The 19,658-nt window shown below is 42.2% G+C and overlaps 1 long non-coding RNA gene across 1 annotated transcript in view; it reads right to left on the bottom strand.

Moving 5' to 3' along the window:
• Window positions 1-19,294, bottom strand: part of LOC144593440 (uncharacterized) — a 176,631-nt gene extending 157,337 nt beyond the window's left edge. The window contains exon 1 of the long non-coding RNA XR_013547246.1: window positions 19,267-19,294. This is a non-coding gene — a long non-coding RNA (uncharacterized LOC144593440). The remainder of the gene's footprint in view (window positions 1-19,266) is intronic.
• Window positions 19,295-19,658: the final 364 nt, after the last annotated feature.

Genomic DNA, 19,658 nt, shown 5'->3' with positions numbered 1-19,658 from the left:
GCATAGTATTTTACCCAGAATAGGGGAATCAAGAACCAGAGGACATAGGTTTAAGGTGAGAGGGAAATTTTTTAATAGGAACCTGATGGGCAACCTTTTCACACAGAGGGTGGTGGGTATATGAAACGAGCTGCCAGCTGAGGTACTATAACAACATTTAAAAGACATTTGGACAGGTTCATGGATAGGAAAGGTTTAGAGGAATATGGGCCATATGCAGACAGATAGGATAAGTGTAGATGGGGCTTCTTGGTCAGCATGAGCATATTGGGCCAAAGGGCCTATTTCCATGCTCTAGGTTTCAAATTTCATAAACACTATTCAGGATTATGGTCTTGATCAAATGTTCAAACTCTGTGGCAGCTTTGATATTCAAGATAAGCTTTCCTAATCTCTCTTACTGTTATGGTCATGCCAAACCTTTATCATCTTATTATTGATTCATTAACCATTGGAAGTAGTTGTGTTTTAACATCATAGGTCTGCAGTATATCTAAAGAAGGCAACATTCTTCATTCTAAAGAAGACAACCAATTTCTTTCATCTGATTCTACCTCAAAATAATCTTAGTTAAAGTGCTTATCCTACCCTATATTGAATGCCTAAAGTATTCAAAGTGCAATATTAATCAATAATAGAAAAATATATTACATTAACTTTGGTTCTGATTGCCTCTTATTTTTAAGAATCCAGGATTCTATCAACATTTATTAAAATTAAATACAGTATTATATATATTTTTTCCCCTAATCATGTTTTAATAAAATGCAATTTTAGTTCACTTTTTCCCCCAGAATTTGTGCTTGATCCAACCTATAAACATGTGCAAAATGTTCCAATCCCTGAACCTCCTGAGAAATCAACAAACTGTTAAATCTAAACATTTGGCATTTGAAGAAAGGATATCAGAATGCATGTTTGAGAAGGCCAACGTCAGAAAAAAAGTATTCAATTTGCCCCAAGTACATAGCGTCATATTTACAACATAGAAAGAAAATGTTTGTATTTGAAGCATAGAAATGAAAACATGTTTGTCAGCTGAATCGAAAATGAATAGAAAGCTGGAAACAAGCAGTTCATTTTCAACTTGCTAGTTTTATGAATAGCTGGTATTGCTGGTTGTGCACCTGTTTTAGAAAATACCCAGGTTTAACAAACTAAATCTCTCCAGAGATTCACTCTTCCTCTCTAAATATTTCCAGGCCTATCACGGCCCAAAATCTCTGCATTTCTCCAATGCTGCTTGTGGCAAGGTCCCAGCTTTCCCTCTGCTCCACTATTGCTGCCTGTACCTTTGACATCTTGCATTTGGCACTAATCTCTGGCATTCACCGACCGGTCTTTCCCACCATTTCATCTCTCTATGTCGCTATTTAACATACTTCATCAAAGCTAAATTAGGGTTAGGGTTATCTCTTTAATATCTCTTTTCTATCATATTTAACATAATTTATTTATTATTTAATATCGTCACTTTGAGGTTATTCACTTTAGAAGTAAGAATAGAAAGGCAGATTATTATCTGAATGGTGTCAAGTTAGGAAGAGGGGATGTTCAACGAGATCTGGGTGTCCTAGTGCATCAGTCACTGAAAGGAAGCATGCAGGTACAGCAGGCAGTGAAGAAAGCCAATGGAATGTTGGCCTTCGTAACAAGAGGAGTTGAGTATAGGAGCAAAGAGGTCCTTCTACAGTTGTACCGGGCCCTGGTGAGACCGCACCTGGAGTACTGTGTGCAGTTTTGGTCTCCAAATTTGAGGAAGGATATTCTTGCTATTGAGGGCGTGCAGCGTAGGTTCACTAGGTTAATTCCCGGAATGGCGGGACTGTCGTATGTTGAAAGGCTGGAGCAATTAGGCTTGTCTACACTGGAATTTAGAAGGATGAGGGGGGATCTTATTGAAACATATAAGATAATTAGGGGATTGGACACATTAAAGGCAGGAAACATGTTCCCAATGTTGGGGGAGTCCAGAACAAGGGGCCACAGTTTAAGAATAAGGGGTAGGCCATTTAGAACGGAGATGAGGAAGAACATTTTCAGTCAGAGAGTGGTGAAGGTGTGGAATTCTCTGCCTCAGAAGGCAGTGGAGGCCAGTTCGTTGGATGCTTTCAAGAGAGAGCTGGATAGAGCTCTTAAGGATAGCGGAGTGAGGGGGTATGGGGAGAAGGCAGGAACGGGGTACTGATTGAGAGTGATCAGCCATGATCGCATTGAATGGCGGTGCTGGCTCGAAGGGCTGAATGGCCTACTCCTGCACCTATTGTCTATTGTCTATTGTCATGCTAGTTTTGATGGATCTGTCTGAACTACTGGGACTGCTATATTTGAGAAAGATTCTATATCATTGTGAATATCTGTTTAACACATAGTTGCCAATCTGTAAGTTAACCTCATTATTTTATGGGGAGAGGAACTGAAGGGTGTATGCTGCCCAATCCCATGCATTATTTAGAAATGATTTAGAAAGAGGTGTATCCGGAAAACAGTAATATTATGGTCTGGAATTGACTTGCACAAAATGTCACAGACTTGGGCCAAAGGGCTTGTTTCCATACTGCGTCACTCTATGACTCCAAGATCGCATAACATTCCTTTGAAAATAATCCCATGTTAACTAGATTCCACTTACAATGGCACCTTGCTGTGCACAATAGCACTCATCTAATCAAGCTGAAACTGCTTCACATCAATATAATTCACTGCAGGCGAGAGCTTTGGGAAACATTGAGGTTCAAAGTTAAAAAGCAATTGGTGATGGTAGCATTGAACAAATAAAGACAAAATGGATCAGGATTTATTTTCCCCCCCACTTTTCAACGAGTTTCAGACTTTTTTAGTCAAGTACAGTATGATCTTGTTTCTTCAGTCTCTGCAGAATAAACCCTTTTGTGCCAATCAAGGAATATTTGCATTTCAATGGATTGTGCCCCATATATTACTACATTAAGAACACTGATGATGGCAAGAATATTAAGACCCCCTCAGGCTGATTCACAGCTCCAGAATTGAACTGTGTGGATGTGCCTTGTGGTTCACACCATTGATGTAACAGCTGCAACTCTTTGCCGAGAAATGTATTCATCTTGAATCGGAGAACTTTAAGAGAAAATTTTAAATGGGTGAATAAAATTACAAAAGCCTTGATTTAGATGGAGATCTAGCAGTCCAATCTAGCAGTTTCCTGTTCAAGTATTTTCAGGTCCAGATGAGTTTATTTTCAGATAGACCAGGTGCAATAGATTTTCCTCATCCACATGAAGCTCACAGAATGAACAGTATAAATATAGGAATGATGACTACAATAAATACAAGTACAAAACAGCTGAATTGTGAAAGGATTGTAGAGCCATCTGAGTAGTGCAACAATATTAAAGTACAATAATGAAATAACCAAATGAGGTAGAGTTAAGATTAAGAGTATGTGGCAGTATCTCCAGGAAGGGGTTTAGTCCTCTAATAGCAGTCAGCAAGATGATGTCTTAAGTCTGCAAGTTCAGGCTATTAAACTCATGTATCTTTTCCCAGAGGTAAAAGAATGAACGGGGAATGGTCAGGGTAACTGACATACTTGACGATACATCCCGCTTTCCTCATCTGTTGAGATGGTGGATAGACTCGTGTTCCTAGGCATCCATATAACCAACCTCCTTAACCTGATTCCTTGACACTGATATGGTGATAAAGAAAGCACATCAGGGTATTTTCTTTCTCATGCGACTGAGAGTGTTTGGAATTTCCACAAGAACTCTCAAATATTTGCATATGTGCTACAGAAAGTATTCTCGACAATACTTTCTTCTGTACCATGAAGATGTACTGGATGCAAGGAAGCGATGAGACACTGATGGACTGGGGTGTGTTTCCCACTCTCTGCAGGTTCAATAGTCAAGAGCAGAGCAGTTGCAACACCAGGCTGTGATCCATCCTGTCATAACACTTTCTGTAGCACACATGCAGTAGTTTGGGGGTCCTTGTGCCAAATCTTGCCTAAGAAAATAAATATGCTGATGCACTTTCTTAATCATTGTCTCAATGTGTAGGGACCAAGTTAGGTTGATAGTGAAATGGATGCCTATGGCTATGAAAGTGTGAATCATCTCTACAACTGCTCAGTGATTTTATGCACTGAACTCTGCAGTATATCTGAAGCAGGAGGAGAAACTAATTATTCACTTGTTTCAGAGGAAATGGGTGCAGTTAGAAAATTTGTTCAATATAAGAGGTGTACAAAATCTTGAGAGGGATATATTGGATAGATGCAGAATCCCCTGCCCAGAGTGGGGGAATCAAGAACCAGAGGGGGAAGAGATTTAATAGGAACTTCAGGGGTAACTTTTTTTACACAAAGGGTGGTGAGCTGCAGGAGGAGATAGTTGAGGCAGGTACTATCGCAATGTTTGAGAAACATTCAGATAGGGACATAGCGAGGACACATTTAGAAGGATATGGGCCAAATGCTGGAAGAAGGGATTAGTGTAGTTGGGACATGTTGGCCGGTGTGGGCAATAGACAATAGGTGCAGGAGTAGGCCATTCAGCCCTTCCAGCCAGCACCACCATTCAAAGTGATCATGGCTGATCATTCTCAATCAGTACCCCATCCCTGCCTTCTCCCCATACCCCCTGACCTTAAGAGTTCTATCTAGCTCTCTCTTGAATGCATTCAAAGAATTGGCCTCCACTGCCTTCCGAGGCAGAGAATGCCACAGATTTACAACTCTCTGACTGAAAAGGTTTTTCCTTATCTCTGTTCTAAATGGCCTACCCCTTATTCTTAAACTGTGGCCCCTGGTTCTGGACTCCCCCAACATTGGGAACATGTTTCCTGCCTCTAACGTGTCCAACCCCTTAATAATCTTATGTTTCGATAAGATCCCCTCTCATCCTTCTAAATTCCAGTGTATACATGCCTAGTCGCTTCAGTCTTTCAACATATGACAGTCCCGACATTCCGGGAATTAACTTAGTAAACCCATTTGCACACCCTCAATAGCAAGAATATCCTTCCTCAAATTTGGAGACCAAAACTGCACACAGTACTCCAGGTGCAGTCTCACTAGGGCCCTGTACAACTACAGAAGGACCTCTTTGCTCCTATACTCAACTCCTCTTGTTATGAAGGCAACATTCCTTTGGCTTTCTTCACTGCCTGCTGTACCTGCATGCTTCCTTTCAGTGACTGATGCACTAGGACACCCAGATCTCGTTGTACGTCCCCTTTTCCTAACTTGACACCATTCAGATAATAATCTGCCTTCCTATTCTTACCACCAAAGTGGATAACCTCACACTTATCCACATTAAACTGCATCTGCCATGCATCCGCCCACTCACAATACCTGTCCAAGTCACCCTGCAACCTCATAGCATCTTCCTCACAGTTCACACTACCACCCAGCTTTGTATCATCTGCAAATTTGCTAATGGTACTTTTAATCCCTTCATCCAAGTCATTAATGTATATTGTAAATAGCTGCGGTCCCAGCACCGAGCCTTGCGGTACCCCACTCGTTACTGCCTGCCATTCTGAAAGGGACCCATTTATCCCCACTCTTTGCTTTCTGTCTGCCAACCAATTTTCTATCCATGTCAGTCCCCTACCTCCAATACCATGTGCTCTAATTTTGCCCACTAATCTCCGATGTGGGACCTTGTCGAAGGCTTTTTGAAAGTCAAGGTACATCCACTGCCTCTCCCCTGTCAATTTTCCTAGTTACATCCTCAAAAAATTCCAGAAGATTAGTCAAACATGATTTCCCCTTCGTAAATCCATGCTGACTCCATACAAGTTGGGCAAAAGGGACTATTCCATGCTGTAAGACTCTGTGACTCTATAAGAATGAATTAAGCCAGGAAAGGGAGATTTGTTTAAAAGGATACGCTTCATATCCATTGCCAAAAAAAATCTTGGCCCTTTGGGCTTGGCAACGATTCAAGGAAGTGAAAAGCAGTTCTGTTAATAACTGCATTCATCGAGAGTCCGAAGGATAATGTTATAATCACTTCAATTTTTTATTCTCCGATTTTATCTATTACTTCAGCAATGATAAATTCTGATAGAATTTTGCTCTGACACCAGAATACTTTACTACGACTGAATAAGGTATTACTGTTCAAAGCAGTTGAGTGCTCTTTTGCATAATGATTTCGGATTTGCATATATGCTAGACATTCATCACTGGGTTCTGTGTGGAATTTATTCTGTTGTGTCAGGAAGGCTAGAGGATGCAATCAGGCTTTTTAAAACTAGCACTGTTTGAGGATTCTAGTTCATGTCAGTGGGCCTCAGCCTGCCGATCAGTAGTTGTCGGTCCTGTGGAGATGAAGCTGCTGATTAGAGTCCAGATTAACGTGCTCAGGACCTTTGTTGTTGCCCACTGTAACATGGAAGCAGGCCATGCGCTGGAGATTAGATGCTGGTTCATCAGTCCTCCCACCCTGCCACTAGACACAGCTCAGTCATACTGAGCAGCAGGCAGGGGCACTTCACACTCTGTCCCTCAACTATTACATTACCCAAATGTTTTTGTTTATATTTTGCATAGCTTTGCGGATACTATTACGTTGATGAAAATACATTTGGACAAGCAGTTGGACGGGAAAGGAGGAGAGGCATGTGGGCATAATGTAGCAAATGGAATGAGCAATCCAATGGCAGTGCCGCACACAATTGTCGCACCAGAGTAGAGGAAATGTGGAACTCTGCACCTGAGAATGTATACTGAGGCACAACAGTGCAAGTTGGTGGCCCTTGCGAGAAAAGGTTATTGCGGATAGGTAGCCAAGGCTAATGGAGCTGAGGAGAGGAACTGCCATAGCCTAATAGAAGCAACATCAAGCAAAAGGCTACGGGAAGATCTCAGCAGTTCAGGCAGCATCTGCAGAAGAAGATGGACAAATGACATTCCCATTTCCTCCAACAGTTTCTTTCTTGCTCAAGATTCCAGCACCTGCATTCGCTTGTGTCCCCTCTGAAGCAATTTTAAGGGGGCTGACTAGTTTACAATGTTCCTATGTCGGTTTTGTCCCAAAGATCAGCTGATATTTCAGAGTCATCAGTTTCCACATTTGGTGTAAAATGCCACTGTTTTGTTGAATTGAATTGAATTGAATTGAATTGAATAAGTTTATTGGCCAAGTATGTACACATACAAGTAATGTGCCTTGGTGCTCCGCTTGCAAGTAACAACACGAACATGCAGTAAACAATTACAAATAAAACATAAACCATTAAGCATTAAGAATAAAACATTATAGTTTAAACATGTGAGTGAAATAAACCAGAGCAAAAAGAGCCTAGAGGTTTTTGGTTATTGAGTAGAGCCACTACTCGCAGAAAAAAAGCTGTTTTTATGTCTGGCTGTGGCGGCTTTGACAGTCCGGAGTCGCCTTCCAGAGGGAAGTGCTTCAAAGAGTTTGTGGCCAGGGTGAGAGGAGTCAGAGATGATATTGCCCGCTCGCTTCCAAACCCTTGCAGTGTACAGTTCGTCAATGGGGGGGAAGGTTGCAGCCAACAACCTACTCAACTGATTGAACGATGTGTTGCAGCCTCTGGATGTTGTGCTTGGTGGCTGAGCCAAACCAGACCATGATGGAGAAGGTGAGGACAGACTCTTCGATGGCCGTATAGAATTCGACCATCATTGCCTGTGGCAGATTGTGTTTCCTCAGCTGCCACAGGAAGTACATCCTCTGTTGGGCCTTTTTGCCTGTGGAGTCGATGGTGGCCCCCCATTTAAGGTCCTTGAAGATGATGGCTGTAGGCTGATTCCTCCGCATCCTGGATCAGTCCAAACAGGGTTGTGTCGTCCACAAACATGTGAAGCTTGACAGAGGGGTCTGTGGAGGTGCAGTCGTTGGTGTAGAGAGAGTAAAGGAGAGGGAAGAGTATGTAACCTTGCGGTGCTCCTATGCTGAGGGTCTGCGGGTCCGAGATGTGATTTCCCAGCCTCACATGCTGCTTCCTGTCTGTCAGGAAGTTGATGATCTACTGACAGCAGGGTTCAGGCACAGTCAGCTGGGAGTGTTTGGAGTGTAGTAGCTCTGGCACAATGGTGTTAAAAGCAGAGCTAATGTCCACAAACAAAATCCTTGAATAGGACCCCTATCGGTCTAGGTGCTGGAGGATGAAGTGCAGGCCTAGGTTGACTGCGTCATCCACCGATCTATTGGCCCTGTATGCAAACTGCACAGTGTCCAGTAGGGGGTATGTGATATTTTTCAGCTGGACAAGCACGTATTTCAAAGGTCTTCATGACTACAGAGGTCATTGCGACAGGCCCGTAGTTATTAAGACCAGTGATCCTTGTCTTTTTGGGTACAGGGACAATAGTGGAGACTTTAAAGCAGGCAGGGACACTACAAGTTTGCAGGGACTGGTTGAAAATATCTGTGTAGATCGGTGCCAGTTGTTCGGCACAGAGCTTGGGGGTAGAGGGGGAAACATTGTCCGGTCCTGGAGATTTCCAGCTTTTCTGTCTTCTGAATAGCCTCTCCACCTCCACAATTTCTATTGTTGGAGATGGAGAGGTGGCCAGACTGATATTTTGCAGCAAGGAGGGGGTGAGTAGTGGACAAGGGCCCAGTCTTTGCAGACTGGAGTCAGGCTGTAAGTGGGTGTGAAGTGGTGATTGCAGAGGGGTGAGGGGAGAACGGGCCAGAATTTGCAGACTGGAGTTAAGCTGTGAGTAGGTGTGAAGTGCTGATTGGGGAGGGGGTGGAGGGGTTTCTTGCTGCCATTGGGTGTAATGTCAAAACAAGCCGATGAATAAAGATCAATGTTCCTTGAGAGCAGGGGCCTCCAAACTTTTCAGCATGAGGGCCACATTATGTATTTGGCACATTTATGCGGGCCGTAGGAAAAAATAAAGAAATGTCAGTTTTATATATTTAATGAACTCAAAAAAGAACTTAAGTAAAACTAATGGAAGAAATTCAAGCCATCCGGAGTACATGGCAGCTTCCAGCATACACTAGTAACACATCCAACACTTAAGTTCTTACCTGGAAAAATATGCCAAAATGGTCAAATTTTGTGCTGTAAAAAATGGGGAAGAAGCTGGAGGATCCGGCGGAGGAAGAGGAACCGGGAGAAGGGCTGCAAAGCCCATGGACGCAAGAAGAAGCTGGGAAGACGTCTGGCCAGCCGGCGGGAGAAGGGGAAATGTGGCCGGGAAGGGAGGCAGGAGAGCAAGGCCAAGAAGCAGAGGGCTGCTGACCGGGGGGGGAGAAGAGGGGGAGGAGAAAAGGACGGGATTGAGCGAGCTGGGAGAGGAGCAGCGGGAAGAACCCGACCCAAGGGGCCTGGAGGGTCTGCAGGGGTAGAAGCAGCAAGCGCTGGAGGTCGGCGATCTGCTGGGGCCTGAGGGCGAAGGGCCTAGGGAGCCGTGCTCTATGGCCTTGGAGGAGAAGGTGGTGGAAGAGGAGGAGGAGCATGGCTCTGCTCGGTGGCCCCAGCCTTGAGGTGTTGAGCGTCGGCCAAGTGGAAACGGAGCCTGGCTGATGGAGATGGCGAGGGGCCGAAGAGCCGCAGAAAGCGAGGCGCGGAGCAGGGGCGCCAAGCCTGGAGGACCGAGGAGCGCAGGAACAGGGAGAGGTGTCGGGACACTTGGAGCGCCGGGAGGGAGCCGGAGACGCGCTAATGGGAGAAGACAGGGAAGCGCGGAACGTGTTAAAATCTCTTGGCGAGCCGGATAAAATCTCTTGGCGAGCCGGATGTGGCCTGCCGGCCATAGTTTGGAGACCCCTGCTTTAGAGCCTAGTGTGTGAGCAACTAGAAGAAAGAGTAAATGATGACTGATGATTGGAGATGCATTGACATAGACACCACTTTGGCCAAACAAACCGCCAACTTGGAACATGGAATGACAGTCCTAACTCCATATTACCAGAGAAGTCCACTACTAAAAGTGTGCCTTCCATCACATAATGGCGCATACAAAATGTACAAATCAGGAAAGCCTCTCACTGCAGATATAAAATTACTACCAATCCAGATCGTCCCAAAGACATCTTTGTTGCAGGTTAGTTTGCACTATCCACCCACAACCCAGCTGTTATCAGGCAAATGAACCATCCTATCACCAACTAGAGAGCAGTCCTGACCTACCATCTACCTCATTAGAGACCCTTGGACTATCTTTAAACAATCTTTACTGAACTTTATCTTGCACTGAACGTTATTTCCTTTATCCTCTAACTGTACATTGGGAACGGCTTGATTGCAATCATGTATTGTCTTTCCACTAACAGAATAGCACGCAAGAAAGAAGCTTTTCACTGTACCTCGGTAAACTAAACTAAACTAAACTCAACTAAAACTCAGTTGCCTATGGCCCCAACTCCCAAAGCAAAGAGGAGCATGAGCAGAAATTTAAATCCAATCATTTTTGGAAGACCATTAAACGGGCACTTATTCTATATGCACAAACACACCCTTAACATTTTTCACTGATTATTCAGGAGGCCATGATTTCCCACGATCCCCACCCTCTTATGCGTGATCGGATGAAATCCTAAGGCAGTACCTTTTAGAATAGGGTCGGTATGCTGGTTTCCTGAGGGGATATTTATCCCATAGCCAATCATGAGAAACAGACTATTTCATAGCTGCTGTCTGGTTTATAAATTGGCAATCACATTTCTGACATAACAATTAAAATATTTTCAAATGTATAATTGTTTAAAGAGTGATTTGGAAGTTCCTGAGGTCACAGATTCACTGTGGCAATGCAATTCTTTCTTTCAGCTCTCATGTCAGAACATACAAAAATAAATTTATAACCAAAAGGATGAAGTATAGATTTGAAACACAAATCTGCCTTAGCTGATTGCTGTAATCGGTGTACCTGTATTGAATGGAAAGCAACCACGGACTCCTGGGAGGAGACGAAGTTCATTGTTTCTCCACACATTACTGAGAAGTCTGATGTGCACAAGGCCATATGGGAATCCAACATGAATTCCTTGAACTTCAACATCAATAGCAAAATGAAACAGTGGGAATGGAAGGGGAAACAGAGCCTCCTTCTTTCAGCTCTGATCGAACACCTGTCCACGTTGCAACTCCATTTTTTTGTCACTCTTTGTCATCCCTGGCTCGGACAGCATTTATGGCCCATTCCTAATTGTTCTTGAGAAGGTAGTACTGAGCCACTGACTTGAACTTTTGCATGTTCCCACCACGGAGTCTATAGCCTGATGGCAGTTGTATCAAATTTGAATAAGGAAAAAAAAAACGTATAAGTAAATGCAATCTGAAATAAAAGAGACTGGTAGCTCACATCTCCCCCAAAACATTTTAATGTGTTTCTCAGTCCTATTTTCTTTTACTGTATCTGTTCAAATTATACCTAAGAAAACAGTGGCTGCCAAAATCATTGGCTGGGGGACAATTTGAAAACTACTACAACATTTTTCCAGTCATGATTGTTTATTATAACATGTTTTTGCTTTGCCTGAACAGCATTTAAAGAAATGTTGGACATTTGTTTCTGATGTGATTGTAAGAGTGTCTGTATACAATAGGAATACATTATCCGAACATTAATGCCCATTGAATAAGACGAGAGATGCTCAAGAATATTCTGCTTTCAACATTGGATTACATTCAATAGCCTTTGAAAACCTTTGAAAAACAGACATTGCAAAAATAGGCTACACATTCTGAGTTAGAAAACTGTTTGGTCCATATGTCAGGATGACATAACAGTGTAATATAAAGGATGACTGTTAGTGTCATCCTTTAAGCTGCATCTTCTTTTAATAGGATTCAAACATCTTAAAGTCTTGTTGGATGCTTCCAACACAGCTGACAGGGCAGTAGCATCTGACTTCAAAATGGTCATAGTTCATCTCGGCTTGCTGTGTATACACAAGCTTATAGAAATTTAACCAGTCTATAACAGGCATGAGTATAGGAAATGAATGTTGATGTATCGGTCAGTAACCCAGCTTGTTGTTCTAGAATTATTACACATTTATGTTTCACTAATTGGGTCTCAGAGGCTTCTGAAGCCCTGATCCTGTAGCATAGAATGATGTATCATTTCACTTTGTGTTTGCTCGACAGGAATTTATTATTTATTCCAGTGAACAAGTAGTAACGTACAAATGAGTTTGGTTGTCTGTTCAACTTTTGTGTGGCACCAATTTTAGGGATTGTTGGAATTGAGAGAAAATATTTCTGTTCAAGGGAGGAGTTGTAAACTGTAGTTTATTAAGATTAGTTAATCACTAAAAGATGCTGTGAGGTATTTAGGAGAAACCTCTTTATTCCAACAATGGCAGAAATATGAAACTTACTACCATTATTCTTTCGTGGATGCAAAGCAAATAGATGAAGCAAAGAGGATAGATGCATTCATATAGACTGCGACAGACACAAGGTAAGATTGGTGAGAAGTGGTTTACCTACAATACACACATTGGCCAGTCATTCAGTTCTAAATTCAAGGTAATTCCTGCAATATGAAGCTTGGGGGTTATTGTTAATTGTTTCTTTCTGTTCATTTAGCAACAACTTTCATTTCCAGTAAGAATTATAGCAGAGAGCGGACCATGTAGTTCACTCAGAATACAAAACAAGAAATTTATGCAAGATTTCCTTCTATTAGGAGAACAGGAATTGGCAATTTTCATGATAATTTCTGAAATAAGTGGATTTGAACTGCACGATTTGTGAGAAAGTGATTTTTCAAGTCTTATAAACTGGATGCCAATCACAGGACCAGCAACAATCAACTATTAATGTATTCTTGTGGGCCCAGGAGGTATTCGTGCTCTAAAAAGAACTGGAGTTCATTAATACAGTTGGGAATGTACAATTTGCAGAAAATGATTCCAATAAAACAAAGAGTCAGAGATTCTTTCTGGCTTAAAAGAACGTACCTTTAAAATGGAGATGAGGAGGAATTTCTTTTAAAAAGAGGGTGGTGAATCTATGAAATTCATTGCCACAGATGGTGGTGGAGGACAAGTGGGCATTTTAAAAATGGAAATTGAGAGGTTCTGGATTATTAGCAAGGCCATCGCAGTCTATATGAATGCATCTATCCTCTTTGCTTCATCTATTTGCTTTGCTTCCATGAAAGATTATGGGGAGCAGGAAGTAGAATGGCTTTGAGAGGGAAAAGTAGATCAGCCATGTTCAAATGGCGGAGTAGACTCGATGTGCCAATGGCCTAATTCTACTCCTATATCTAATGGTCTTACATTCAGTTCCAGGCACACAACTGTTCAATGAGTGCTCTTAAAACCAAAAGGCTTGCAGTTAGGCCAAATATGGGCATTAGATCCACTTAATATCTCAGGCTGCTTCCAAGTGCCCACTGAACATCTGCCTACAGCTCACTCAGTGGAAGTCTGCCCACTTACTGTGCTGACAATAAATGCAACCTGATTATTAGCCACATAAATGAGTTCACAAACAAGTGCAAGCCCTTAACCTATCCAACTTCCTTCACCAGTGGACCTGAGGCAAGTATTAGAACCTTCATCTGCCAATTTAAAAACCGCTTAACCATTGAGACGAATGCTGAAGATGTCCATGCCAATGGTCTGAAGAAGGGCCTTGGCCCAAAATGTCATCTATTCCTTCTCTCCAGAGATGCTGCCTGTCCTGCTGAGTCACTCCAGAATTTTGTGTCTACCAATGTTATGATAGATGCCCTTCAGGTTTCCAATGGACACAGGTAAGTTTGATGCTGCAAGCAGGGTATAACAAAGCGTAACTTTTCACAATTATATGCCTTTCCTGACACATTTCTCCTTGGTAAAATGAGTTAGATAGTGGTAAGCACAGTTCACATTTGATGAAGGAAGTAATCAGCCCATTCCTCACCTCTATCCTTTTGTTGCTATAATGATTTTTGTATAAGATGCAGAAAGCAAAGGCAGGTCTTTTGAGCAAAGATAAATCGCACTGGTGTAGAACTCTATTGTCATTCCAAGGGCACGTCTTCCCATGAGGAATCAAGATACCGGCAAGAAAAACATGGAGTAACAAAATCTGTTAACATCGCAGCAGGTACTGGCAGCTGTGTCTGTCAGAGCTTCTTACTTTCAATTGGCTGCAATAAATTTAATAATAACACAACTGGTTACAGGTGGAAAGAAGCCGCAGATAGAATTGTCAATTAAGTGAGCTCTGGGCATGTTATTGATTTATTTACTTGTCCCTTTGTGACTTATGGCAATGACACTAATGTTTTCAACAACATAAAATCGAAAATAATTTTACCTTGAGATTTTTCTGCACAGGTCAACATCTTTAATTAACTTGTTGGCTTTATTTTTCACCTGGAACCACTATAAGATGGCATTGGTGACAGAACAGAAAGGTATCTCGAATAAGTTTCCCCCAAATAGCCACCCACTCTTCTGTATTCAAATTTGCTTGTTTAGCTACAGATATTTATAATTAAATATTTCTGCTTTCAAGTCTTCCATATTAAATGCAGTTTAAATGCAGGTTGCAGATGCACTTTAGAGGTAGAAACAAAGAACTGCTGATGCTGGTTTATACCAAAGATAAATACAAAGTGCTGGAGTAACTCAGCAGGTCAGGCAGTATCTCTCGAGAAATAGGATGGGTGAAATTTCGGGTCGGGGCCCTTCTTCAAAGAAGAATCCCAACCCGAAACATCACCCATCCATTTTCTCCAAAGATGCCGCCTGGCCCGCTGAGGTACTCCAGCACTTTCTGTCTATCTGTGCGCTTAACAGGTGTTCGAATTCTGTATTTCATTTGTGCAACTGCTGTTACCGTAACAGGATTTAAATTTTTTTTTTTTTTATACCTGCACATCAACAATGTTAACTTGCATTTATGTGGTAAGACATCTGGAGGTGTTTTACTGGAGCACTGCCAAGTAAAATTTGATATCTAGCCACATAAAGAGATATCAGGGCATGTAAAGCGAGGAGGCAGCCAATATTCAAGGAAAGATTTCCAGAGCTTAGACCTTTGCGTGCTGAAATCATGGTCACCAGTGTTGAAAAGATTGAAATCTATGTCATATCTAGGGTTGTAGGAGGTTACACCACTGGTTGTAGACCTCCACCCAGAATGGCGCCCATCACCACTGCCCTGTTTTCCATGGCTAAATTAGTTCTGAATCCAAACGACCAATGCACAATAGATCTCATGCATCCTCGTCTTCTGGTTTAGTCTGCCCTAGATAGTGGGAGGTTGGGAAATTATTTAGATATACTGCCTTTCCTCCAGCAGCAATAGTCTTAACATTAAAATGTTCAACTTTCAACAAGATGTTTGCTATAATCTGACAAATGTTCAGCTGCATGCGCCCTCAACACAGAAACATTTGCTCAGACCCTCTCCTTTTCACCTCCTTAAAAATTACCCCAACAACAAAACTCAATCATACCCCTGAATATTTCCTCCACTGGACAATCTTACAAAGTGACAATCGTTTTTTTTTAAAGCACCTAGTGGTGTTTTTTTGCTGTGTTAAAAACAATGGGAACAGCAAAATCAAATTGCATCAAAACTCCCAAACAGCTTGGAATGCTTCACTGCTCAGACATAACCTCCTCCTTCCACTTTCCCGCATCAGATATCTGGAATCCAAGTTGTTTTGATTGTAGTCTGCAGTAACACTTAAAAATCCGACCCATCATTTGATCCCTTGACTGGTATGGTGGACATTCAGGTTGAAAAATGTCGCATCAGTTCACTGCTCATGGCCTCAACAAGCAAACAGATAACTTTTTTATCAAACTCACTTTTCACTGATATTTACTGATCCATTCTCAGAGTGGAGATTGTAATCCTCAGCTCAGTATTTAACACAGACCAGCGAGGATAAATCTTTTGCCTTAGTTGCTCGACCCATTGGAGCAGATCAATATAATGAAAGGAGTAGAATTTGCAGCACGGAATTACACAATTCCATCCAACTACTCCATGCAGTTTCTGTTTTCCACATAAGCTTCCTCATGCCCTCTCCATCTAAGCCTTCAGTATATTCAACTATTTCTTTACTTTTTTGTGTTTATCAAAAAAATAGGCGTAGATGGATAGCTTCAAGCATTCAATGGGCCATAGCTGAATTTCGATCTCAGTTTGACTTTGGAATAAAATGCTGCACAGATTCACCAAGGCTCTCGTTCTGTATCCCTCCATTTTCACAGGGGAGAATCAAAATAATTTGTCAGTTCAAAGCAACTATGCAATATCAGTACTTTATTCCATGGAGCGTAGGAGAGGGGTGACCTTATAAAATCAGGTATGTAAAATCATGAGGGACATATGTTAGTAAATTCAGAGTGCATTTTTCCCATGGAGGCTGAGTAAAAAACCAGAAGGGATAGGTTTTAGGTGAAAGAGGAAAGAAGTAATGGGAACTTGAGGAGCAACATTTTCGCAGACGGTGCTGAGCATATGGAACGGATTGCCAAAGAGGATGATTAATGTGGGTACAATAACAGTATTTAATATACATGTGGACCGGTACATGATAGGAAAGATTGACAGGGACACAGGGCAAACATGGACAACTGCGACAAGCTTGGATTTGATGGGCACCTTGTTTGGCATGGATTAGTTGGGCCGAAGGGCATGTTTCTGAGCTTATGACTCTGTGGGAAATGGGAATCCTCCCTCATAATTTAACTTAATGCCCAGGTATTATGTTAACATGAAACATCAAACAAAACAACACTAGGACAGTCCATGATGTCTGTGCCAAAAAAGATGCCAAATTAAACTAATTCTTCTGCCTTGGTGAGGCTGTGCTGTGCTTTACTCCAAGCTCGATATCTCCTCTCTGAGATTGTCCTCCTCGAATACCAAGCAGCACTCCAGATAAGTTGCAACCAGTGCTTTAGACTAATGTAACAAAATTGCCCCTGAGTGTTCCAGCCTGCTTGAAATGAAGGTTCATGTTACATCTCCAATTTTGATTATTATTTGCTCTTAGTTTCTAATGACAGCCGTAACCTGTTTGGGCTCAGGCATTAACATTTGTCAATTTGTTTCTGTGAGGATGCAGGCAAAATATGTTTGAGATTCGTGTTGTTCAAGTTGCCCAAGTGGGATGGAATAAGTCACAAGGCATTACAGTGGAATCTGGAAATCTGACAGCAACCCAACAGTCAAGGACCTGCCAACAGAGAGAGAGTACATTGCCAATCAAAGCTGAGCCTCTATGCTTGACAGGATGAAAGCAGCCAACTAAATTAGCACAGTTGGTTTCCTGGCAAGATATTGAGTTTGCAAATGCAATTTCAACATTTGAACTGAGATGATGCGGTTACTGTAAAAGACATTCTGTAAGTTAATGGTGTCTTTGAACCAGTCATTGCAATATTCTGATTAAAATGCAGAGGGAGAGAAAAATAAATCATACCATTACATCTCAAGTAAAGAGCAAGATATAGCATCCAATGCATAACAAAAGTACTTAAACTTTGCTTAACCCCTTCCCACCACAGACTAGAAAGGACTGGTTACTCTGAAATTAAGTGCGAACAGGAATCAGTAGAAGCATTTTTTATTCTTAACTTGACTTGAATTCTGTTTTGTCACTCAAAAACCGAAGAGGTGCAATTAATCCGAGACAAGCAGGTAATTAAAAAGAAAAACCTGCGGTTTAGGCGGGTGCAGAGGGGTGGTGAAGGAAGGTTGTATGTGGAGTCACACAAGGTGTTTGAGAGGAGGCAGCAGGAGAAAGTGGTGGTGAGATACTGTGGACTGGAAACACAGTTGGAGGAGGTCGAGGGGGTAAAAACTGCAACTGAGCTAGTCTTTGAGGGTTGGGATGGATCAAAGACATAATGGGAGTGGGGATCGGTGGTGGGTGGGTAGTGTTGGGGTCAGGCATGTGAAATTGGGGCCCCAAGTGCCGAATAGTGAAAGGCCTGGATAGAGTGAATGTGGAGAGAATATTTCAACGAGTGGGGGAATCTAGGACCAGAGTCCATAGCCTCCGAATAAAAGGACAAATCTTCAGAAAGGAGCCGAGGAGGAATTTCTTTAGTCGAAGGATGGTGAATTTGTGGTATTCATCACCCCAGACGGCTGTGGAGGCTAAGTTAGTAGATAATTTTTAAAGCGCAAGTTGACAGATTCTTGATTAGTAAAGGGTTCTAGGCAGAAGGCAGGAGAATAGGTTTGAGAGGGAAAGATAGATCAGCCATGATTGAATGGCGGACTAGACTTGATGGGCTGAATGGCTTAATTATGCTCCTTGAACTTATGAACATGAAATAATTTCATTCTTAATGCAGGGTCTATATTCCAGAAGATTGCCCTTTCCACTGTCCCAGCAGATCAGGTGAGGCGCTTATGACCACTTATGACCACTTGAACAGTTCCCACCTGCCTCTGTGTCAGCAATCTGACACAACCACATGTCCCAGATGTGCAAATGAATTTTGTGGCAGTAACTTCAGGACACACTGCATTCCGGTTAATGTCCATACCATGCCTTGCAGCCTTCATGAACACACATGTACATGTTTAATGAATCTCGACCATTTGTTATAAACTATGTGACCTGCACACGAGGATTAAATCAAATTTCTTTGCGCAGTGCACTCAATGCTGCAGTTTCCAAGCCCAGATATTTAAATATGTTTCGTAAATGTCAGGTCAACAGAAGTCATGGCCTAAAAGGACACAAAGTGCTGGAGTAACTCAGCGGGTCAGGCAGCATCCTTGGAGAACATGGATAGATGCCGTTCGGGTCGAGACCCTTCATCAGACCCAAAATGTTACCTATCCATGTTCTCCAGGGATGCGGCCTGACTCGCTGAGTTACTCCAGCACTTTCTACCCTTTTTTGGTATTTGCAGTTCCTTGCTTCTAGAATCTATGGTCTGTATCGTAATCACTCAAAGCAGCTTTTGTCACCACCCCATGCTCCAGATCAGGCTTCCCTTCCAGTTTAATTGCCTCATACCCTCCCTGACCTCATCTCATCATTCTCTAACCTTGGCCAGCCCTGCACTCTTTCAGTCTGCTCCTCTTGCAGACCACAGATTAGTTAATTGTCAGATACACCAGGGTGCAATGAAAATTCTCATTCACATGAAGCTCACGGAAATGACAAATACAACAATAAATTCAATGCCAAATGCAATCTGCAAGATTGTGGTGCGCAAAAACTGAGTAGTGCAAAAGAATGTTAAAGTATGAGAACAAAATAACCAATGAGTTAAGAGTACAAGTTCATGGCAGCATATTTTTGCATATATGTGCAGGTAAAAGGGTCAAAGTTTACAGATGTTGAAAGCAACCTACCTGCATATCCTTCCACACACCGACATAAAAAGTAGCCAACTAAATCAGTGCAGGAGGCACCATTTTCACAAGGTGAGCTTGCACATTCATCGGTTTCCGTCTGGCAAAAGCGTCCTTCATAACCAATTGTGCAGCGACAAGTGTAATTGTAGGTGTGATCCTGGCAAGTGCTGTGCTCAGTGCACAAGTTTCCAATGCAGTTGTCTACGTCCACGTCACAGAATCGGCCTGTGTATCCAGGAGGGCATATACATCTATAGAAAGAGGAGTACATTAAAACCCAGATGGCAAAATTACATTTGTGGAAAGCATTAACAAATTACTTCTTTCCTTTTACTTTGTTCTCGCACCTAAAATGCATACATGGTACACAGTAGCAAAGTTCTCATGTG

The sequence above is a fragment of the Rhinoraja longicauda genome, chromosome 5, assembly GCF_053455715.1.
Source record: "Rhinoraja longicauda isolate Sanriku21f chromosome 5, sRhiLon1.1, whole genome shotgun sequence".
In the NCBI taxonomy this organism is placed as follows: domain Eukaryota; kingdom Metazoa; phylum Chordata; class Chondrichthyes; order Rajiformes; family Arhynchobatidae; genus Rhinoraja; species Rhinoraja longicauda.
The sequence above is the reverse complement of the archived record's forward strand: the minus strand, read 5'-3'. Positions and strand labels throughout refer to the sequence as shown.